The following is a 26,265-nucleotide window of genomic DNA, read 5'->3' as shown; positions in this document are numbered from 1 at the left end:
CAAACAGCCCCCCACCAGTGCCAAGGCCATCACAGGCAGAAAGTGACTCGGAGGAGGAACAACCTGAGCCTGCCCCAGTAGGCAGAAGGAGGCGTGCACAGTATGCCTTGGCCTTGGCAAAGAGGCAACACATAGAACATACACTGGCTCAGTAGGAACCCTGGAAATTATACCTCTCTCTGACTTGCACATATAGTAAAATGGATGCCTAACTTGACACTACCTGTTTCCAAACATGCATAGGGAGTGCAGTATGTGCATCTGACATAGGCAGCCCTGCAGCACCACCTGAGGCATGATTGCCATGTGTTAAGCAATGTAAGGTAGTGCTAAACAGCATTTATCACCATGTAGTATATGCAAACTTGATGACCTTGATTATCATCCTACCCTCAGCAAGCATGAGGCCACAATATGAAGACAAGATGATCAATTACAACAATTGGCTTAGGTACTGGTGTCAGTGAAAGGGGATACAATGCCTGTCAGCCTGGGATGACATGCTCGACAAGACATGATGCTTCGCTAGGGATGGATTTCACCTATCACCTGTGGCCTTTTGGATATTGCCAAAGGCTCTTGTCACCCCCATAGTGCCTTTTTTAGGTAAGGCTCAAAACACAAACCCACCTCCATAGGTATCACAAGGGATAAGAAACTATAAGTAATGAAGTAATGCTACTCAATGCCAGAAGTCTAAACTGCAAGATGCACGCACTCCAAACTCTCCTCAGCATGGAGAATGTTGATATCTGTGCAATAACAGAAACCTGGTTCAAGGTTTCCAAGAGCACCCTAGCATTCACAGGTTACACTTCATACCATGCTTTACAGCTGCAAAAACATGGAACAAACTACAAAAGGAGGGTGAGTATCAATATTTGTCAAAGATACCCACACCTCCAGGTTGGTGGCACAGCATGAAGCATCGGTGACTATCCATGTGCAACTAACAGTGGCTAAAACCGCCTTCCAGTTCATAGCCTGCTACAGACCACCCTCCTAAACCCAGGAACTACACTTGGTTGACTGGAGAACACATGAAAATATGAAGGTCTCCCCAAACACCATTATATTGGGTGACTTCAACTACCCAAACATAGACTGGGAGCATTACCCTAGCCCCAACACCCTAGCCCAAAGGTTTCCAGAATTTATAAACCAAAATGCTATGGAACAACTTGCTACCACTTTCACAACAGGGGAAAAATACTGGACCTGATCATCACCAACATGGGGACTCTATGCCCAAGACCAGAAGTGTATCCCTCAGTGGTAAGATCAGACCAGAGAGTAATCTCACTGGATATTCACATCCCGATCCCAGCCCATGGCCAGAAAAACACAGTGAAAATTATTCACTAAAGCAAATGTCACACTCCTCAAAACTGAGGTTGAATTCTTCCCAGCCCCTGTGCCTGTGGAAAATATGGCCCAGACCTCATAACCCTTTAAAAACGCATTCTATGAACACCTTCAGGAATGCATGGATCATGCAATCCCAAATAAAACCAAGACCTAATCCTCCAAAGCCAGGCATCCTGTCCGGTGGACCCCAGCCATAAAAAAAAACATACAATACAAGGAGGAAGCTACTATATGATAGATCACAATTCCAAAAAGGGAAGGCATCTCTGATCAGTATTATTGAAAAACTATGGCCACACATAAGATTGTCTAAGGCCATCTTTGAGATAAAAATTGTACAGGACACCAAGGATAATCACAAGGCATTATTTATTTATGGCAGGAACCTGTGTGGGAATCCCCAGATATGCTCAGAAGTAGTCCAAAATGACAAACAATACACCAACCCACAGACATTGCCAACATCTGAGCTGACAGGTTCAGTGCAAACTCCCCCCCTCCCCACCAAAAGGGCAAATATCTATCCCAGCAGAGTGCTGGCCCCCTGACATTGCAGATGCTCAGGTAACAGCCAGCCTCTCCAAAACAAAACACACAGCATCAACAGGACCAGACGGTGTCCTGGGCTGTGTCCAACATGAACCCCAAGAAGAATTGAACACAAACATAAAACCACTGTTCAGTCTCAGCCTTACCACAGGATATGTACCCAAAGAGCAGTGTACAGCAACAGTGGTCCCTCTCCACAAAGGTGGTGCCTCAATGGATACTGCAAACTATCGACACAGAAGCCTGACTAGCTTGGTCTGCAAAGCTATGGAAAGATCATCATGGACCTCAGAAATAAGCATATTGGGGACCTACAGACACTGGATCCTACTCAGTTTGGCTTTGTTAAGGGCAGATCCTACCTCTTAAACCTGGTTGAGTCATTTGAAACAGTCACCAAGGCCATTGACGAGGGGAACGGGGTCCACACAGCCTACCTGGACCTCACAAAAGCCTTCCATACAGTACCCCACTTGGTCATCATAGATAAGATCACCAGCTTCAATATAAACCCCTATGTCACTAGATGGGTTGCAAACTGGCTCAAGGACAGAACCCACATGGTCAGAAATACTAGAGCCATGTCAGACCCCAAACCAGCTACAAGTGGCATCCCACAAGGTCAGTCCTGGGACCTCCCTTGTTTGGTATATCTTTCTCAGAGGTACAGGCCAACACAGAAGGACTGTTGGTGAACAAGTTTGCAGATGACTGCAAACTGGGCGCCATAATCGACCTTCCAGCTGACACAAGCATCCTACAAAAGGGCCTCATAGAAACAGACAACTGGTGCCAGAGCCATGTCCTCAAGCTAAACGCAAAACAGTGTATAGTCCTCCCCTTTGTCAAAAACTAAGTGCCCACAAATTACCACATAGGTGGTAACCCATTAAGTATGGAAGATAACCACATGGCCAAAGTGTTTAGAAAAACATTTCATATAGCCCACCTAATCATGAAGGTATTCACATCTACATCAGGGGAGGTTATCATGCCTCTTAACTCATCCCTCATCAGGCCCATAATTGAGTACACTGCCCCTTGTGGGATGTACCTTATCAGACACCTGCAGCAGCTGAAAAGACCACAAAAGTACCTCACCAGGATGAGCAAAGGGCTCAAACACATGCCATTTGCTGCCCGGTTAAAGAAACTGCAGCTCCACTCAGTGGCATACCGCCTGCCCAGAGGCAATCTGTGTCTGATGTATAAAGCCATGTCCAACCTGGAATCAATGGACATGTTGCACCTTGGAAACTCAGAATCCCATCAAGCTACGCGCTCAAGAGACCTGAACCTCAGGACTGAAGAGAGAATGTTGCCAAGTCTTTGCAAACTATCACATGGAAACCCTGCAGGCACAGCATAATCCCTGTTGAGTTATGACACAAAGGAGTCTGGCAGTAGGAACACAACAATACTTCCAACACACACAGTATAAATGTCAATATTGCTCATGTTCACACACAATCAGAAATGTAGTGGACTCCAGATCACAACATATGGAAAGGTCACACTGGGCATGCTCACACACTTGGATAAATGAGACATATGTCAGACAACAAACCATGGAAAGCCTGAACTGGGCATGCTCACACACTTAGGCCATGTCTGAGTATAGCAGTCAGTCACACATATCTTCCAGTTGTATGTGTTAAGCCAGGAACCTCCCACGATCCAGCAATCTGTACTGTGCACACAGTTAAATGACAACAGACACATATTAATATACTGGAACCCTGTCATGATCAAACATGTTACGCAGATACACAAGTTGTTCATAGAAACTGGGAAAGCTACGGCAATAAAGAACTGCAAACAGCAGCAGCAACAAATATTGTGCATCCTGAACATAAACATAGGTGCAGAGGTCGATACTATGCTGTCTGCCCTAGGGAATTCATAAGCCTAGGCAGAGTATATTTGTCGTCCACCTCCCCAGTAGAGTAGCCTACTGTGTCTCTGTAATGTAGGTCACAGAAGGCACCCTTTAAGGCTAGTTTGCTGTGCCTCTGTCAAGCAGGGACACAGTGGAGATCCCAGGGGTGAAATTGCAATTTCCCATCCATGCTTCTGTATTTCGCTGAAAGAGGGTTGGCGAGGGTCTATGTCTAACTTTAATTGGGATTCAATTCCAGAGTGAGGGGAGCCTCTGGGTAATGAATCTGTCCCTGCAGCATGTCCTATTTATTTTTGTGCTGAGGTTTAAGTCCCTGGAGTGTGTAGCTCTAAGGGTCTTGGATGTTATGAGGCGGAGCATGTCCATTACTTCTGGGTTTGAAATGGCTGCATACATCAGGCATAGATCACCTCTGAGTAGGCGTTAAGCAACTGAGTAGAGCTGGAGATCCTTTAGTTGAGCTGCATAGGACATCTGTGTGTAGCCCATGATCCTCTTGGGGGAGGTACTGTTGTGTTCACTGTAGTTGCCGCAGGTGTTGGGTAAGGTACACCCCAAAAGGGGCATTGTAGTCAAACATGGGCCTGATGAGTGACTAGTAGAAGGCCACAATGACCTCCCATGATCTACATGCAAACACCCATGTGATAAGGATGGCTATATAAAGGCCTTTGCAATGACTCTGTCAATGTGATTTGCAAAGGAGAGGTTATGATCTATGTGGGTCTGTGGGATATTGCTCTGTTATGTAGTAGCTTTGTCCTTCTGTTGTACAGCTTATTTATGGCTGGGGTCAACCAGACAGGTCTCCTGTTTTGGAGGAGTCATGGTTTTATTTGGGATAGCATAATCAATGCATACCTGCAGGTGCTCATACAATGCGTTTGTAAAGGATTCTGCAGATTGGGCTGTATTATCTTCCAGCACGGGGCCTTTGAAGTATTCCACCCCAGTCTTCACAAGTGAAAAGTCTGCTTTTGAGAAATTCTTTACAGTAATTTCCTTGGCTGGGGGTGGGGATGGGATATGGATGTCCAGGGAAAGTTGTTTATGGTCTGATCTTAACAATGACGGTTCTACCTCTGGTGTGGAACATAGAGTCCCCATGTTGGTGATGATCAGGTCCAAGATGTATTCCCCCTTGTGGATGTGGTGACTGGTTGTGCCATAGCACATGGATTCACAAATTGTAGTGGCTGTAGGGTGATGTTGTTGAGGGCCTGAGTAGTATCCCCAGTCAATATTTGTGTACCTGAAGTCAACCACTATAATGGTGTGTGTGAAGACCTGCATATCCTACACTGTTCCCAGGAAAGCCAATTGTGGTTACTCGGTATGGGGTGGTGGTCTGAACTGTACACCAAACCAAAAGGCAGTTTTGCACAATGGTAGTTGTATATGTATGGCCTGTCATGCTTAGTGCAGTGGTACCAACCCAGAGGTGTGTGTATCTGTGATGCATATGGATACACCCCCTACTTGTGTTGTGCGTTACAAGTCCTGTGGTCACAAAGCATGCTATAGAACATAACCTGGCAGTGCCAGTGTGCATATGTTACCCTGAACTAGGCGTCTGTTAATGTACAGATATTGTTAACCCCCATACTGAGAGATAGTTAAAGATGTACATTCTTCTTTGGAAAGACTGATGATGTCAGCACCCTATAAATACAGCAGGAGAAGGGAAATCATCCAGTAATGCAAATAGCGCACTGCGCTAATGTGTCTCTCTCAAGTATCATAACATAGTTAAGTAAGGGTTTGAATCCTGGAAACACTGTGTGTGGGGGGGCAGGGGGTGTGTATATATGCATTTCTCTTTGAAAGGAATGGTCTTTTTGAAGACTGGGATAACACACTAAAAGATCTACATTCCTCTTTGGAAAGACTGATGATGTCAGCACCCTATAAATACAGCCAGAGAAGGGAAATTATCCAGTAATGCAAATAGCGTGCTGCGCTAATGCGTCTTTCTCAAGTATCATAACATAGTTAGATAGGGGTTTGAATCTTACAAATGCCATGTGTGCGTTTGTCACACAGTTTGTCAATGTGTTGTGTGTTTTGCTTTTATTATTGTATGACAAATATTATTATAACAGTAATGTCAATGCACACATCAGGTATGTGTGTGCCACATACAGATATGTACCTGTCACCTTTAATAGTTCCTATGTGTGAAGCCTGCCCCATATGAATACAGTTGTTACCTTTGCCAGCATGTGCCGCAGCTTACCAGACCTTAGGCCATACATGTATGTTGGTGACAATGCAGGCCACTGCAGTGATCTGTGTCCTAGGCCAACTATGTGACATGCACCCATGAAAGCTTTGATAGATTAAAGTGGGTGAGGGTTCATGTCTGGAGTATATGTCAGACATGTTAAAAGACAGCAAAGTCTGTGAGTGATGGTCACCCAGTGTAGGTGTATGGCAACTGTTGCCGATATGCATACAGACACCTTCTTGCTTAGGTGATACACCGAGGGACTGCAGAATACCTTTGGAAATGTGAATATCACAGGAAAGACAAGATAACACTTGTCCACATGTACACACCATTACCCGTTCTACATGATGGGTGCTACCACCTACATGGTACTGTTGGAATACTATGTTAACTACATGCCGATGCCAATGCCACAGTTGTGTTACAGCAATACAGCATGGCTTGGAAAGCAGGTATCTGTCCGTATGATACCCTTGTGGTGGTTATGTGTGTCATGTGTAGAATGCATTGTAGGCCACTGTATGTATTTGCAGTCGTGGATGGACATATCCGTAGTGTGTTGGCATGTACGTGAGACTGCTATATGCCAAAGAGTATTGTTCCCAGAGATGTGTGTGGCTCAGTAAGAATATAGTGTAGTACTGCAGGGATATCACTGACACCAGGTTCCTACATCTTTGTATCAGTTGAGGAGACACCATGTCATGACCACTGAATGTCAGGCTATGTAAGCTGTGTATACTACCAGAATGCAGACCATTGACATTTGGAAACCGTATCACCCACAGCATACTGTCAAACCATGTCATGTTCCATGCTAACCATGTTCACAAATGTACACCTGCAATTCAGTGCTGCAAACATCACACATGTACTGTCCACACCCCAACACATGCATGCACAGGTACACACAACAGCCATGTGGCACATGTGCAGGCAGTACACTTTGGGAATTAACACTGGTGTATACAAAACTGCAATGACAAACATAGGTAATGCATCATGCATGCTCAAATATACCCACAACAATATCATTACACTATACTGTTAACAACATGATAATACTACTACAGTGCTATGTTGTCACCCTGTGCATCAGCACCATGCTACCCTGTTCCTGCATCAATGTTACAGATGGCAGGATGTGGCACAGTTTCATCATATGCACAGGGTGTGTACTTGGTTTGCCAGAGTCTGCCATTGACACATCCAATTGACATGTATGTATGTATGTGTGTGTGTGTGTGTGTGTGTGTGTGTGTTAGTGAGGGACAACAGTGCGACATGGGGCAATGTTGCTGCAATGTGTGTGTGTATGTGTTAGCCCTAGGTGTTAGCATTATGTGTGTGTGTATGCATGCACACAGTTCCACCACGTGGCTGCCATATACAGGTGTTTGTGGACAGCCACCGACTGTACCTGCCAGGTCATACAGATCACTGTCTCTGGCCATGGACACGGTACCTGTGTCTGGCAGGGGTGCTACGGACAGTATCAGGTACTAAGCCAGACTGGGTACTGTCATCAGAAGCAGTGGGTTGTTGACTGGACACATGTCCCTGCTGGGACTGTCCAGAGCCACGTGCATGTGGTCTTCTTGGATGGTCTAATGACAGCACAGACCCAGCATTGCTGGGGCTGCTACTGGCACTATGCGAGTGGCTGCAGGTTTGTTGTCGTCCACGATGACTGCCAGCTGATACTGTTGCTGGCATACGTCCATGCCGACGCCTCAACTGTCCTGCACTGTCCTGGCTCCTGGACATGTAGTTGTGGAAGAGATCTAATGTGTCCCCCCAACGTCTATCAATGACCTCGCTGATGTTACGGATGGTAGACGCAATGTCACACATATTGTCATTCATAGCGGTGTGATGTGCTCTAAGCTCCCTCAGACCCTGTCTGGTGTACCGTTCCATACATGCCTGTGCCTGTATTACAGCCCGGAACATAGCAGAGGTTGAAAGACCTCTGTGGGCACGTCTGACAGGGGCAGTACGACCACGGATGCTCCCACGAGAACCCCTGGACATCTGCCTGTGTGGTACCATGTCAGGAATCTGGCCATGGCTGCTGTGAAGGGATGAATGTGCCAATGATACCACACTACCCTGGTCAATGCCCACTGTATGCTGTCCCTCAGATATGGACATTGGTGACAATGGATGTATAGGCAGGATGACTGTGCACATTGATGGGGTTGACTGCTGTGTAGTGTCAATTGGCTGACCAATGACAGACCCTGTCACACCTCCCTGTGCCATTACACATGTATCATCATAATCACTATCCCTGCAGTGGCTTCAGGTTCCCTGCTGCACTCCACCAGAGCAACATCAGAACCTGTGAGAGGAAGATAGGAAACACAGTTTACAAATGTGTACATGATATTACCACACAGGTGCACAGGCACACATGCACACATGCACACATGCACACATGCACACAGACACACATGCACACATGCACACATGCACACATGCACACAGGCACACAGGCACACATGCACACATGCGCACATGCACACATGCACACAGGCACACATGCACAGAGGCACACATGCACACATGCACACAGGCACACAGGCACACATGCACATATGCACACATGCGCACAGGTACACAGGCGCACATGCACACAGGTGCACATGCACACAGGCACACAAGCACACAGGCACACAAGCATACAGGCACACAGGCACACAGGCACACAGGCACACTCCTCAGTACAGAAGAAACAACCTTGGTGCTACTACAAAAAGTTCAACAACACAAAAATACCACACCAAGAACTTTATTACATAAAGCTTTCGGGTCTACACCCTTCATCAGTATAAAATAAATGCAATAATGCACCATTTAAATAGGAGAAACCATAAAATCACGTGCTTCAGCCCATCCCACATCTTAACTAACAATCAAGCCTTAAAGCAACATCATATTATAAAACATTATACGTTATTATCCACAGATAAAACACTACTTTGCAGTACTCGGCATTCAGACACGCCCCCTACTTTCCTACACGGACCGTGTTAGCCTAGGGTATGATTCAGCATGCCCTCATGAATATGCATGGCATGCTGACATCATACCGTTCAACTGCAGCCTCCGAGTAAGACATATTAAGTCTTACACGGAGGTTTCGTGAATCCGGCCCCATATCTCTATATGTGAGGAAAAAAAACATCTGGTTGAATTGTATAAAACATAAGACCTATCCTGAAACATAGTAATACTTTTTTTCTCATTTAAAAAAGGATGTAATATGACTTGAAAAAGTACAGAGGAAATTCAATAAAAAGATTTCTACCTTGACAGCATAAAATTACAAATGTTAGTAGCCAGAATTCTTTGCTATTCATTATCAAGATTTTAGAGGAAAATTAATACTTGCGTCTAATGTTTTCAGGTTGATATGTTACAAGCATTACTTAATTTAGAAATAAATGAAAATATAAAAACTAAAAAACAAAACAAAAGTGTTTATAAGATCAATGAGTTAATACCAAAACATATTTTTTATACAACACAAAGAATTCCTAGTTTATGGAACAGATGACTACTTATTATTAGAAGATCTGATACCATAACAATTTTTAAATAGAAATCAAATGATCGAATAGGGTCACAAGTATATTTATTTATTTAACATTTGTTTACTGGGAAAGTCAGACTGGGACAGCACCCATTTTCAGCAGAGGCCTGGGGAGAAATCCTCCAGATGCATGTCTTTGGAATGTGGGAGAAAAACAGAATACCTGGAAGAAACCCATGCAAACACAGGGAGTACATGCATACTTTGCGCAGAAGACACTCCAGCTGAGAATCCAACCAGAGAATCTCTTAATGTAAGGCAACGACATTAACTGCTGCACCACTACACCTATGTGACCTAATTTTTTAGGAATCAGCTTTCCTTGTTGTCCTTTGGGCCTGAATGCCTCAGCTAGATCTAAGTAGACAGTATAAATTGCTTTTCCTTCATCCATTGCCTTACTGACCTTTCCAAAGAAGTCCACCAGATTCAGTAAGCATGAGCTTCTTTTGACAATGCTAAACTGGGATAGATCCAGTGTCTGGAGGTCTTCTATGTCCTTGATAACTTCCATAATAATTATTTTCTTGGCTTTACAAATAAGACTAGTCTGACTAATGGGTCTGTAGCTTCCAGGATCTGTTAAAGCTTCTCCCTTATGAGGGGGGGGGGTGATCACTGCAGTCCTCCATTCATGTGACACAAAGCTTATTTTACCACTGTATTTAAATAATGACTCCATGCATGGGTCCTGATAAGTCATATTTTAGACTATTCAGGAGGCATCCTGGGATGTTATCAGGGCCCATTGAGGATGCATTCTTTCGCTTTAGCGAATACATCCAGTACATGTTCCCTAGTTATAGTTGAGAGGCTATGTTTCAGGATATTTTTAAGAGGATGGTTGGCGTGAGAGGGAGGTAAAGTTGGATGCTGCGATGGTGGTGCTGCGGTAGCATTGTCGCCTCACAGTAAGACGTTGTCCTGTTCAATTCTCAGCTAAAGCGTCTTCTGTGTGGAGACATGCGTGAATGGGCATACCTTTGTTGAAGGTTGTGTGTCAGGGCTGGCAACTCGGTACGTAAAAATCTACTGCCAATCATTAGCGGACCGGAGTTCCACTGTGGTGACCCCTAACCAGGAAAAGACGAAAGATACAACAACATACAGCAACTAATAGGTTCAGTATATCATCAGGATCAGTGAATATATCCCCATTAACCACCAGTTCAGCACATTAAAGTTTCCAACATAGCTGCAGAAGGTATTATGGATATTTTTCACCTGGTAGGCTATGTTAACCTCAAAGGTGGCTTTGTTTGACCTAATTATCCATCTTAGTTGCCTAGTTACAGTAAAGAAAGAGTTTATATTTTCATAGGAATTACCTTTCCTGATTTTGCTATATATGTTTTCCTTTTGTTGCCTATCCTGTTTAATGTGGGATGCCACCAGTGTGTGTTGTTTCTAGGGTTAGCCTTGGGCTTACTTCTAGTAGGTACAGCAGCCTCTGTGCAGCCACTGACATGGTTGTACAGAGTTTCTGAGAGTAGTTTAGCATACGTGAGTGTGTTCTCTGGCTTTCCAGAGTCCAACACTTAACAATTGGCCCTGGAATAGTTCTTAACTGATACTGGTTTTAATGGGTATTACAGAGTTGATTTTTATTTTGAATGAGACAGATTTATGGTTAGATAGTACCAGGAAAGATAAGACATATCGGGCCAGGGAGCTTCTAGTAGACAAATTCACTATTTGGTCAAGGGTGTTTGCATTTGTAAAGTCCAAGAATCTCTGTGCCCATAGATATGAGTCTGTGTAGGATTTCTAGTCTACAGAGGGGTAATTAAAATCTCTTATGAGTATGATGTTAGTTTGGATGGTAAGTGTCTTCAGTAAGTCTAAGTATGCATTTTGAGCTTCTTGGAACATGGAGGTTGACCTATAGTTGGCTAGACAATGGTAAGGGATTTTGTGTAAGGTGATCTGCAAGTGTAGAAACTCCAGTGCATCAGCCTATTTGACCACCCAAGAGGAATGATTATTTGTGTATATTGAGGCACCCCCGTATTTAGCCCTTGTCTCTGCAGCTACTGGTCTAAAAGTGTGGAAGGCACTGAAACCTTGCCCTGCCGGGGTACTCTCTGACACTTTAAACCATGTCTCAGTAACTGCACAGATGTATATATTCTCAAGTGTGAGGAAGGCTTGGACAAGTACATTTCCTTGTTTAGACTCCTGGCATTGAGCAGTAACACATGGGAGGTTCAATTGAGTTGATTTTGCTATGTTGGTAGGTTTGTTAATTTGGTGTTGTATAAAAAGGCACTACAATAGTGAATTATATTTTAGCCAATTTTTGAAAGCCTAGAGGAGACAGATGTAGACTACCCTTGATAAAGCAATGTGGTCTGTCAACCATGTCTTCCCAAGGTGACAAATATTAGATCCCCTTAGAATGACACCAGAAAGACAGACAATTGCTACAATCAAAATCCATTTATGCATATTATGGCATCCTCCTCGGTGATGGTAATATGCTGCTCAGTGCTAGGCTGATACCAGCATGAGATACATTATCTGAAATCTCCATAATGTCTCCCTTCATATAATTTACGGCGGTACATCTCAGGTCATCTACATGGACTATGATGGAATCGTACTTGTAACAGTTTTCTTCTCCTTATTCAGCCTGATTAGAGGGGCATCAGTATGTCTTACAATGGTGTCCCCTATGAACAAAGTCCTTGGAAGTGTTTTTACTTGCCTTAGGAGCTTAGTGTTTAGGTTTCCACTGAGAGTGATAATACGGTTGCTGTTAGGTATTGTTTTCTCTGAGTGCCTTGGGCTTGCTGAGGCATAGCTTTGACAATGTGGGGTCGAAGCAATCTTTGTTCTTTAGAAAGATTGTTTTTAAGTCTATGTGTGTGTTGTGTACAATGTGAATGGGTGTTGTGTGCATAGTTTTCGACAACCTGATGTGCAATTGTATGCGAGTTTAGCCTCTAGTGTCATTGTTTAAGAACACCTCTAGAATACTATGCCTGCTTTGAGGATTAAGTGGTTGTCAGTAAACATGAGACAATTGTTTCATTGTCTTAAGATGCCTATGTCCACAAAGATGGCTATAGACAATTTAGGAAATTGCATATCCATACTGTACAGTCCTATGATTTGTGAGCTACAAGGGGCAGTGTATTGGGGTTAGAAGGCTATTACAGGTGCTTTATTGGAGCAGATTATGGTAAATAGTACTAAATTCTACTAACTTTAATGCTTACACATTACTGAATTCAACTAACTCTGACACCCAACTAGCTTATCTTAAGCTTGTCAGCCCACAAGGCATTTAGGCTATATTGCAGCTTTACAGGGTATAGTTTTATAAAATGCACTTTCTAGGTGTTTGCTGCTGTACAGGGCACTAATAACCCATGCAAATGCTCAAAATTTATAGCAGCACAGAAAAAACAGAAAACTAATTAATGAGCCCTCTGGCGAATAAAATGTCTACACTATGAACACTTTTGTGGATTTCCCAGTTCAGATAGACCAGGCAAACACCTACTGCCACAATATGAATAACCCAATCCTCCTAATGTAAAAACACAATAGAAGACACCCAGAAGTGCAATGCTAGCACAAACTGCTACCATGAACTACAGGCTGGAAATCCCTTTCTGATGGCAAATTCAAAATAGTCTTACAGCATTAAAAGTAAGAGGAAGAGCAATTAAAAAAATCAGTGAAATTCAGACATAAAAGCAGGAAAGAGTAGCGATCACTCAAAATATGAACGTTTTGCAATCAGAGGTACCTAACTTTGTTAAATGGCACTAGGTGTGAGTAAAACATTTTCAGAATGCAGGCAAGGATTCCAATCTTTGCTTAGCTCCTGGTAAATGAGCAGGGAAAGAAGGTTTACTTAAGAGCAATACTGGTTTGGTGGCTGCACCCTCATTATCATGGATCTATGGAAAATAATGGATGTGAAGAGTAGATTGATAGCTTATAAATCAGTCAACAGCAATGAAAGAGAGGAGGGAGGTGTGATGATATGAGGTAGTGCCATCTGTCAAGGAAGGATGAAAATAGAGGTAAACCAGCCATGAAGACAAAAATAAATCCAAAAAACAAAACTTCAAGCTAAAGAAATATCAACTGATAAAATTATGTGAATTTTAAAACACAGCAAAGCTTTCAGGCATAGCCCTTCTTCAGTGCAACTCAACAAACTTGTTTGATTAGTTTAGTTATTTATATTGCATCTGTTTTCTCACTAAAATCAACTTTATGGTAATAGTTGTATTAGCTCTGGATATAAATAATTAAACTGCTTTTGCTATTTTATATTATATTTTATATAATACGAAATCTTTTCTGTAGGTACTATTGTATTTACATTTGTTATGTATTGTATGAATGAGACCAAGATATGGTTAATTATTTAATTGTTGTACTTTTATGATTGGAGGGTTGTGTCACATGAACCTCTAATGATTTCTTTTTAAATGTAATGCTGCTAGTGGTTTGTTGAGTTGCACTGAGGAAGGGCTATGCCTGAAAGCTTTGCTGTATTTTGCTGATTAAAATCTGTATAATTTTCTCAGTTAACATTTCATTAGCCTGAACTTTTGTTTTTGTAGTGCTATTTCTGGCAGAGAGAGAAGAGCAGTGCATGTGTAAAATATGCCAGCATAGCTAGCTGGAGTTTTGTAAATAATTTTACGTCATTTGACTGTCACACTGATTTGTACAGATGCTTGTGTTTAAAGTGTATTTGTAAAGTTTCTTGTGTTAAAAATGTATCAACAGTGGGCCATGCTGGACAGAAAAGAGATTTTCATGTATGTCAGATACTATTATTATACTTGATTAAATGTATATGTTTTCACAGAGAATTCTGAAAGTGAACAGGTGAATCTTAGTCCAGCTAATTGTAAAAAATAGGTTGAAAATTAAATGGAATGGTTTAAGCCATAAAGATTTTATCTTTCAAGTCTGATTGCAGCCAGAGACAAAACATATCTGGGGAAACAAGGACTAGAAATCTTACTCTATTTTCCTTAGGGGTGAAATAATTGCTACCTTGGAAGGATGGAAGTTTTTTGAAATTGTTTCACAGATTTCAGATGTTGCAACAGATCTTAGCAAAGCTCATGTTGTGTAGTGTACCCGAGTCAGGTGGCAAGATGTGATGTCATTCTATAACCAGCACTGAAATGATTCTTTAGATATTGGTGAGAAATATTTTGGAACTCTCACAGCAGCACTTTGGAACTTGACAGGAAAGATCTCTCACAGATATCTCACACATCCTCACACTTCATCTTGCCTTGCTGTAATAAGCATAGCTCTCAAGTGTACCTCATAATGAGGAATGTACCTCATTTGGGTTCTTAAAAAGTTCATGTTCCTCAAAGTTCCACATAGAAAGTATCTGTCACATATTCACTGTTAGGAATTTCTAAAACAGATATCCATGATAAATAGAAATGAATCATTTTAATTCATTAAAAGATCTTTTTATATTAAAACCAGCATATTTTAACCATCCTATGACCTTCCTAGTTGAAGTTGTTAGTAAGTCATTAGTGTGTGTTCCACATTTTGCCTATTTGTTCCACATTATGAGTGGTGCAGAGGCTAGCGCGGTTGCCTCACAGCAAGAGGTTCTCCCGTTCGATTCTTGGCTGGAGCACCTTCTGTGTGGAGTCTGCATGTCCTCCCCATGGTCAAGTGACGTTAAAGACATGCAAGTAGGTGCGTGCATGAATGGGTGAGCCTTTTTTAAAGGTTGGGCACCGGGCTGGCAACCCGGCACCGTAAAAATCCACTGCCAATCGTTAGTGGACTGGAGTTCTGCTGTGGAGACCCCTAACTGGGAAAAGCTGAAAGACTTTTTAGTGTTCTTCATTTTGGGGACATAAGGTTGAGAGATGTGGTGATAAGCAACTCAGCAATTATCATCTTGTCTTGCTTTAGTATATAACCAGGGACTAGCAATTCTTTAGTAAGTCAGGAAAATATAATGAGATTAGTTAAGTATTGTTTTTTTTTTTTTGCATCTGTGTGAATCTATCCAACTGTATTTTTTTAATATCTCCTGTGATTGAAACTCTGGTGTTTATTGTAACTAGATATTCAATATTCTCATTTCTTCTGTTTTATTATTTATTATTAAATATGTCTACACCTTTCATTGTGGCTGGTCCTTTACTGAATACTTTTAACATCTAGACAGTACTTATGCATATTTTAGTGACACTGTGGCTGCTCCAGAAAGTCTTGCTGCAGTGATCAAACTTTGCCATTTGTGTTAGTATTAATTTTACTCAGTATAATTGGGTACCCTGGTAAGCACCTTAGAGTAGCAGACTGGTAGAGCATAATTACCTCATAGTCTGGGCAGAGGAGGCACAGCTGTTAAATTTGTGCTAGCCATTCTCCTACATGTATGTGTGTGTGAAAATCAAATATTCAACTGTGTGTGTGTCAGCTACTGGGAACTGGGACAAAGAGCTCTAAAGTGGTCAGTGTGGCATCTAGTTTGGGCCCTGGAGAGAGAAAGAGAGTCCATCCCCAGTCTGGAGTGTACTCCCTGTGTGCTCTTAAGAGAAATTATGCTTTGTGCAGAGAGCTTCATCTGAAAATACTGTGTGTGTCCATCATTGCTCTTAGTGGTCTTCCATCACTGGCATCAGTGGTGAGGATTAAGGCTTCTTGAGTAGGGATCATTACATTTTGGTGGCAGCTGTGTACGATATTAATTTAACTTCAGTAGCCTGTGGACAGTTGTCACTGAAGGTGTGTGTACTCTCAGCAGCCACAAGGTAAACTTACAGAGTTTCATTTTCACAACAGTTTTATTTATTTTTGTTAGTCTTGTTTAGTCAGGGAAAGCAGGCAAAGATGTCAGCAGATGGTTATGGCAAGCTGACAAAATACCAGCTGGCCAAGGTGTGTGAAGCCAAAGGACTGGTATGTGCCAACCTGTCTAAAGAGTAATTGATTTCTGCCTTAGTTTCAGCAGCATCATGGACCAGCAACCAGGAAGACAACAAGTCTGGTGATGGGGATGTGCAGTCTTCAGAAACAGAACAGTTTACCTTTTCCTCAAAGGACTTAAAAATCCATATGGAGTTAAAAAGACTTGAGCTGGAGGCCAACCATTTGGAATTAGAATCAGTGGACATACTGTGGAGTTTAGAGGTTGAAGAAAAGGAGAAACAGATGGAAGTAGAATTAACAGAGAGGCTGCGGCATTTGGAGGTCAATGAAAATGAGAAACAGCACAAACATGAGAGGAAGATGCTGACTCTTCATCAGAGTTATGTGGGTAATGGGGAAGGGAATAACTGAAACCCAATAAAGTCAGTACATTTTCCACAGTTTACAGAGGGTGATAATTTTTATAGATTTATTCATATATTTGCTGTAAACAGTTTAATGTTGACAAGAGCTCTGGGTAGGGTTACTGACCCCCTTACTCCATGGTAAAACTCTAACTGCTGTTTTTAAATTGCCTGATACTGATTGCTTAAAATATGATAAAGTTAAACAATGTTTATTGGAATGGTTTAAGTTAACATCTGAAGCTTACAGAAAAAAGTTTCATGAGGATTGATGCAAGGCAGATGAAAGGGTAAGTCATTATATTGCTGAGTTAAGCACTATTTTTATAGGTGGGTGAGTGGGTGTCAGGTCACCACTTTTGAAAAGCTGGCAGACCATTTGTTGAGGGAACAAGCCCTTAGCCCTCTGCCTGAGGACATAAGAATCTGGTTGGCAGACCGTGAGTATAACTCTGCAGATGAGCTGGGGAAAAAAACGGGGATCTCTACTTAGCAAGTAAGACACCACTGCACAGGATGTGGATACCCAGTGCTGTGCATGAATATAAAGGAAGCCATGGTAAGCAGTCTAAACTACACCAACAGAGTCCACTAGTAACAGGGGAAGCCATTATTTTAGGTAAATAGCCAGGATCAAAGGTTAGATGTTTTAAATGTAACCAGAGGGACCATGTTGCATACAAATGTCTACTGAAGCAAGGTGGAAAAATAAAGGTGAGAGAGCCAGCAAGTGGGAATAGCAGCATACCAGTGGTAAGTTGTCTGGAGATAACAGGGGTACCAAACTATCACCAGAGTTTGTATCCTACATTAGTGGATAGAAGATAGGCCACTGCTAAGAGAGACAGCCTCTAACATAACCATTGTGAAGCCTGCAGTGGTTACAGAGGAGCAGCACTTGCTTCTGCAGTCCACTCCAGTCAGAGCTTTAGGAGGACCTCATTCAAAATATCTTTGGCCAGGGTTCACCTTGACTGGGGGGTGGAAAGGAAGCAAGCAGGTAACTGTGTTTGAGGATATCCCTGCAGATGTCTTGATAGGGAATAATTTTGATAATGTAATACCTTGTGTGCATGCAGTTATACACAGTCAGGCTTGGAGACAGACATGTGGGTCTGGTAGCCTGGTGGAGATCCAAACTGACTCCACACATGAAGCAGAGGCTGGTAATGTGGCTATTTCAGGGAGGGAACTACCAGGTAGCAGTAAGCCTGAAAGTGAGCCGCAGTTGCTGGTAGGTACTGATACTCCCATGGACAGTGTGACTGAAAGGACAGAGGTGAGTGGTATTACCCAGGCAGACAGTGAGGCACTGCTGTCAGAAGATACCAGGCTTCCTGTGAAAAAGGAACTGGGAAGGGTCTCAAAGATAGAGCTGAGACAGACTCAGGTTTCAGACCCTACCTTATATGGCTTGAGGGAGGTAGCTAAAGAGGCACCTGATTCTGAAGGAAAAGGGGAGTCTGTACAGTGTAACAAAGGGTTACTGTATAAAGAGTGGACAACTGAGGGATGGCTAGATGGTGAGATAATACAGCAGTTGGTAGTTCCCAGTGCCTACCATCTTTCACTTCTAGCCATAGCCCATGACATTTCTTTTGCAGGTCGTATGAGCACAAAGCACATGAAGAGACATATTTTGTAGAACTCTTTTTGGCCTGGGATTGCAAGGGATGTAACAAAGTACTGCAGGATGTGTGAGCAGTGCCAAAAGGTAGGCAAGGCAGGAGACAAGGTTAAAGCTCCTTTGATGTATGGCTGTGATTGAAGAGCCAATTTAGAGGGTAGCTATGGATATTGTGGGGTTTCTGTGTACCCCAAGTTCCACAGGGAAGGTGCATATCCTGGTGGTAGTAGATTATGCTACTAGATACCCTGAAGAGGTAGCTCTATCCTCTATTGAGAGAGAAAATGTTGCAAATCCTTTGTGACAGATTTTCAGAAGGATAGGTTTCCTTAGAGAAATACTGACTGACAGAGGTGTCAGTTTCATGGCAGACTTGCTGGCTTGTCTGTGAAAGTGCTGTGGGGTGATATACCTATTGGCCACCCCCTGGCACCTCCAGACTAATGGTCTTGTGGAGAGGTTAAACTCTACACTAAAGACCATGATAAAGGCATTTGCAGACCAGTTTATGAGAGAGTGGGACAGATATGTGTCCCATCTGTTGTTTGCATAAAGAGAGGTACCCCAGAAATACATAGGTTTTTCACCTTCTGAGTTGCTGTATGGGCATAGGCTAAGGGGGCCTTTAGATTTGATTCATGATTAGTGGGAATGTAAGTATGAATCCCACAAGGAGTTTTTATGGCATATGTCCTAAACCACAGGGCAAAGCTTATGGAGCTCATGGGCCTGTCCCAGGTGCACCAGTCAGGAGCACAACAGCAGAAAAAGGTCTGGTATATCAGGAACTCTTGAGCCAGAGAGTATGCTGTGGGACAGCAAGGCACATAAAATCACAAAAACATACTCAGAGGCTCTAAATAAAAATCTGCCAAAGCACAGAGACCTCCAAAGCAGACACCCAAGCAACCACCACCCCACAACAACTTACACGTATCACATACTTCACAAAGTCAGTGTGCCACACAGTCGCAGCCCCTAAGGCTAAATAACACACCTAATACACTAGTAATTGGAGACTCTATAGTCAGGCACACTGACATCCCACTCACCAGACTGAACAAGGAGAAGGTCACTGTAAGCTGCCTGTTGGGAGCCAGGATCCACCACATAACACAGGCACTCAGGTCACTCCACAGCAGGTACAAATATGACTCTGTCATTGTCCATGTTGGTGTGAATGACCTGAGATGTACCTCCCTAGACTACATGAAACGAGACATAGAGGAGCTCTCTGATCATGTAGCCCAGGCCGGTATGACCCTGACCCTGAGTAGCATATTGCCCTCACCTAGAATGATGCCGCAGTATAAAGACAAAAATGATCAATTTTAACAATTGGCTAAGCTATTGGTGTCATTCAAAGGGGACCCAATGTCTATCAGCCTGGGATGACATTCTAGACAAGCCACGTTGCTTCTCCAGGGACGGCTTGCACCTGTCACCTTTGGGCTTTCGAATACTGGCTAAGGCTCTTGCCACCCCCATAGTGCCTTTTTTAGGCAAAGCCCAAAAGACAAACCCACCTCCATAGACAATACCAGAAACAAAAAACTAAGGGTAATGTTACTCTACGCCAGAAGTCTAAACCTCAAGATGCATGCACTCAAGGCACTCCTCAGTATGGAGAAAATCAATATCTGTTCAGTAACAGAAACCTGGTTCAAGGCTCCAGAGAGCACTGCAGCACTACCAGAATTCAACTCATACCATTCTTTTCGACCCCAGAACTTGGTCCGGGCTACTAAAGGCAGGGGAGTATCCATTTTCATCAAGGATACCCACACCACCAGGTTAGTGGCATTGCACGAGGCAGCAGAAATCATCCACGTGCAACTAACAGTAGGTAAAACTGCTTTTCAGTTTATAGCCTGAAACAGATCACCCACTTGTCTCAGGGGCCCCACTTGGCATTCCTGAGAACACTGGTGAATATGAAGGTCTCACCAAACACAATGATATTGGGGGATTTCAACTACCAAAACATTGACTGGGAAAACTACCCAAGTCCCAACTCTTTTGCACAACGGTTCCTGGAGTTTATAAACTCAAATGCTATGGAACAACTGGTCACCACTCCCACAAGAGGGGACAACATATTGGACTTGGTCATCGCCAACATGAGGGCTCAATGTTCCACACCAGAGGTAAATCCCTCGTTGGTAAGATCAGACCATAAACTTATCACAATGGACAGCCACGTCGCGACCCCACCCCCAGCAATGGAAACAACTCTGAAAAATTTCTCAAAAGCAAACTTCACACTTCTCAAGACCGAGGTGGAAAGTTTTAAAGCTCCTGGGCTAATGGAAAATGGTACCCAAACAACGGAATCCTTTACAAATGCACTCTATGAGCACCTACAAGAATGCATGGATCGTGCCATCCCAAGTAAAACAAAGACTCACTCCTCCAAGAACAGGAGGCCAGTCTGGTGGACCCCGGCCATAAACAAACTATACAACAGAAGGAGGAAGCTATTACATGACAAGGCAAAATCCCACAGAGGGAAGGCAGCCTTGATCATTACCAGTAAGAAACTTCGATCCCTCATAAAATCATCAAAGGCCAGCATCGAAAGAAAAATCGCCAAAGACTCTAAAGATAATCACAAGGCGTTATTTAGCTACATCAAAAATCTGGGTGGCAGCTCTCAGATCTGCTCTGAGCTGGAGCATAATGGCAAAAAAATACACTGAACCCACAGACATTGCCAACATCCTGGCAGACAGGTTCAGTGCAAACTTCACCCCCTGCCCCACAAAAGGGCCTGTGTCTACCCCAGAAGAAAGCAGTCCCCCAGACATCACAGACACACAGGTGAAAGCAGCCCTCTCCAAAGTAAAAAACACAGCATCAATGGGACCAGATGGTATCCCAGGCTGTGTCTTACACAAGCTCCAAAATGAACTAAACCCTCACATGAATTCACTATTCCAACTCAGCCTTACCACAGGTTATGTACCCAAAGAATGGTGTACAGCAACAGTGATCCCGCTCCACAAAGGTGGTGCCACAACGGATCCCAGGAACTATCGCCCTATAAGCCTTACTCGCCTGGTCTGCAAGGCTATGGAGTGCATCATCATAGATCTCATTAACAAAGATATTGGGAACCTCCAAACATTGGACCCCACCCAATTCGGCTTTGTTAAGGGCAGATCTTGCCTCTTAAACCTAGTTGATTTCTTCGAAACAGTTACCAAAGCCTTAGATGAGGGAAAGGTAGTCCACACAGCCTGCCTAGACCTCGCTAAGGCCTTCAACACAATACCCCACTCAGGTATCATAAATAAGCTTACCAGCTTAAAAATCAACCCATACTTCACAAGATGGGTTGCAAACTGGATCAGGGATAGAACTCACATGGTCAGAGTTGCGGGTGCCATGTCCGACTGTAAACCAGTCACACGTGGTGTCCCACAGGGATCAGTCCTGGGACCACTCTTGTTCGGTATATACTTCTCTGAGGTGCAGGCAAACACAGGAGGACTGTGGCTGACCAAGTTCACAGATGACTGCAAACTGGAAGCCATAATCAACTCTCCGGCTGACACAAGCATCCTCCAGAAAGACCTTACGGAGACTGATACCTGGTGTCAGAACCATGGCCTAAAGCTAAATGCAAAAAAATGTATAGTCATCCCCTTTGGGAAAAACAAAGAGCCCACAAACTACCATATAGGAGGAAATCCACTAATTACAAAAGAAGTAATCAGGGATCTAGGGACCCAAGTAAATAGTAACCTCTCCTTTGACAATCACATTGCCAAAGTGGTTAGAAAGACCTTCTATATAGCCCACCTAATAACAAAAGGGTTCACATCTAGATCAAGAGAGGTCATTGTGCCCCTCTACTCATCACTTATCAGGCCCATAATTGAGTACAACACCCCATTTGGGATGTACCTTACCAGACACCTGCAACAGCTGGAGAGACCTCAAAAATACCTCACCAAGAGGATTGTGGGCCTCAAACAGTTGCCCTATGCAGCTCAACTAAAGAAACTCCAGCTCTACTCAGTTGCTTACCGCCTACTCAGAAGTGATCTCTGCCTGACATACAAGGCCATGTCCAATCTGGAATTGTTCGACATGCTCCACCTCAAAAAAAAACAAATCCACTAAAGCTACACACTCCAGGGATTTAAACCTTAACACAACAATAAATAGGACATGCTGGAGGGATAGATTCATATCCCAAAGGATACCGCGCTCTGGAATAGAATCCCAGTCCATGTTAGGCAGAGCCCCTCACTGGCCCTCTTCAAGAGAAATATTGACGAGTGGATGGGTAATCGTAAATTTGCTCCTGGGATCACTTCTATGGCCCTGTTGGACAGAGGCTCAGGAATCTAGTCAAAAAGGGAGGCGAAAGCCAACAAATTCTGGCTAGGCTTATAAATGCCCTAGGGCAGATAGCCTAGTACCTACCTATGAACCTATAAACCTATGAACCTATGGTGCTAATTCCTTTACAGACACAATAAAGTGCAAGCAGCTTGGGAGGGACCCTTCAAAGTGGTGGTAAGGAAGGTCAGTGATGTCAATTACATGGTAAAATTTTTAGGCAGGGGCACAAACTGTACCATGTTAACATGATGAAGCCTTACAATGATAGGGGACCCTGATGCAGTGTATTTGCAGTGGATGACATGCATTCCAAAAGCTTAAAGGGGTTTTGGGAGGACCCCCTGGGTTAGCCAGTCCAGATTACATCGAAAAAATTTGTTGTGCAGGTAGATGCTTCAAAGAATGGGGTGGTGGCTGTACTCAGCCAGGTTTCATCAGTGAGAGAGCAGCACCCAGTTGTATATCTCAGCAGTAGACTCCAACCCAGGGAGGAATGCTATGCAGCTATAGAAAAAGAATGCCGAGCCACAGTATGGGCACTGCATAAACTGCAGCCCTATCTGTATAGAAGAAAATTTGCTGTGGTTACAGACCACAATCCCTTAACATGGCTACATCATGCCAGACAGCAGAATGCCAAGTTATTAAGGGTGAGCCTAGGGTTGAAGGCATATATCATGACAGTGCAGCTCCATTATGGGATCAACAATGCCAATGCATATGGGCTATCAAGACAGGGTATAGGTTAACGTGCTCCTAAACAGGCCTATTTCTCTCAGGCAATGTTTTTCCAGTGTCACTTGAAAAATTAGCTTGACTTTTCAAATGGGTGGGGATGTGATGATATGAGGTAGTGCCATATCTGCCAGGGAGAGCAGGGCAGTACATGTGTAACATATGCCAGCATAGCTAGCTGGAGTTTTGTAAATAATTTTATGTCATTTGGCTATCACACTGATTTGTCCAGATGTCATTTGTCTATCACACTGATTTGTACAGATGCTCTAGTTAAAATGTATTTCTAAAGTTGCTTATGTTAAAAAAGCATCAACAGTGGGTCCTGCTGGACAGAAAAGAGAGATAAATGTATGTCAGACAGTGTTATTATAGCTGATTAAATGTACATGTTTTCAAAGAGAATTCTGGAGAGGAGAAGGTTAATCCTAGTCTAGCTATTTTTGAAAAATAGTTTGAAAATTAAATGGGTGGGTTTAAGCCATAAAGATTTTATCTTTCAGGTCTGATTGCAGCCAGAAACCAAACTGTCTGGGAAAACCAGGACTAGAATCTGTATTGCCCTTAGGGATGAGCTAATTGCTACCCTGGGAAGGTGGATGTTTTGAAATTGTTTTATTGCTTTCAGATGCTACAACAGATCTTAGCAACACTCTGTGTGTGTATCGCAAAGGAGTCAGGAGACCAGATGTGATGTCATTCTATAACCAGCACTGAAATGTTTCTTTAAATACTAGTTAGAGATATTTTGGAACTCTTGCCACAGCACGTTGGAACCTGTCAGAAGAGATGTCTCATAGATATCTCATATATTGTCACACCTCATCTTGCCTTGCTGTAGTAAGCAACTTAGCATTCATCATCTTGCCTTGCTTTAGTAATTAACCATGGAAGAGTAATTCTTTAGTCAGTCAGGGCAATATTGTGAGATTAGTTTAGCACTGTTTTTTCTGCATCTGTGTGAATCTATTCAACTGTGTTATTTTTTTGTATCTCCTATGATTGAAATGCTGTTGTTTATTGTAACTAGATATTTAGTATTCTCATGTTTTCTATTTTATTATTTATTGTTAAATATGTGGCTGGACCTTTAGAGAATACTTTTAACATCTAGAGAGTACTTATGCTTATTTTAGTGACACTGCTGTCGCTCCTGAAAGCCTTAATGCACTGTTCAAACTCTACTATTTGCATTGCCATTAATTTTACTCAGTATAATTGGGTACCCTTGTAAGAACCTTAGAGTAGCTGATTGCTGGCAGCATAGTTACCTCATAGTCTGGGGAGCTGGTAAATCTGTGTCAGCCTTTTCCTTGTGTGTATGTGTGTGTGTGAAAATCAAATATCCAAATGTTTGTGTCAGCTACTGTGAACAGGGACACATAACTCCGAAGTGGTTAGTATGGAGTCTTGATTGAGGCCTGGAGAGAGAAACAGAGTCCAGCCCCTGGGCTGGAATGTACTCCCTGTGTGCTCTTAATGCAAGTTGTGCTTGGTACAGATAGCTGCATCGGAAAATACTGTGTGTATCCATCATTACCCCTAGTGGACATCCCTCACCAGTGTCAGTGGTGAGGATTAAGACTCCTTGATTACTGGCCCAGAGTAGGGACTGTCACAGGAGAGATTTGTAAATCAGATTACATAAGAGGTGGAGGCCAGGGAAACAGCCTTATTATAAAACAACAACAGCAGAAGTGTATAAGGGTTGGGAAAAACAAGCAGACTAGTTGGAGAGGAACTCAATTAAAAAGGCAATATTGGAGAACTTTCAGAAACCTTAGCTTAATGTATTAGTGAGGCATAGGGCAAAGATAGAATGTAACTTTAAGACGATAAAAGATAAGTAGAATATAAAACACTGAAGTACAAACTGGAACAGAGTCAATTCCTTCCATGTTGAACTACTACATTTTAAGGCACCAGACTATGCAGAAATTTACCAGTAATACTGTTTATGGAAAAATGCAATAATAAATGACTAAGGCTCACAATCTTGCAGAAGTACATAGTTCTGCCACAATTGTGAATTAAACGACAATACCAAACCATCAGGGTTTAAAATACAAACATATGTATTTTACAAGTAATTCTACTTGTGGAAATAGAAGTGCAAAATAATGCATAATCACAATCTTTCCACAACTGCTAATAAAAATACAAGACTAAGTTGCCAGAATAAACTTAAAAATGCAAACAGATGGAACAGAGCAGAAAAGTACAAAGTATTATTACCACTCAGGTCACCAAGTAGCCTCAAATGATTGAGCAGTATTGAAGTAATTTAATTATTTTTTCCTTTTTTTGAAAAGTTACTTACTCACAGTTCCACACCTCTCAAAATCTTGGATAAAAGACTATGGGTGGGAATAGCTATGTGCTGAAAACAGGAGGATAGCTAGAGAGCAAGCCAATCAAATAATGGCAATATTGGAGGTCTTTGAGAAAGTTTAGATTAATGTGTTAGTGGGGATGGGACAGAACCCCTCCTTAAACTGTTTAACCTAAGTCTAGGTTTAGGCTATCTCCCTGAATCCTGGCATGCTGATTAAGTGATTCCCCTCCATAAGGGTGGGCCCAATGACAGACCCTAGAGATTACAGACCTGAT

Source organism: Protopterus annectens, chromosome 9.part0, assembly GCF_019279795.1.
Source record: "Protopterus annectens isolate FY-2018-M chromosome 9.part0, PAN1.0, whole genome shotgun sequence".
In the NCBI taxonomy this organism is placed as follows: Eukaryota; Metazoa; Chordata; order Ceratodontiformes; family Protopteridae; genus Protopterus; species Protopterus annectens.
Note: the sequence above shows the minus strand (reverse complement) of the source record.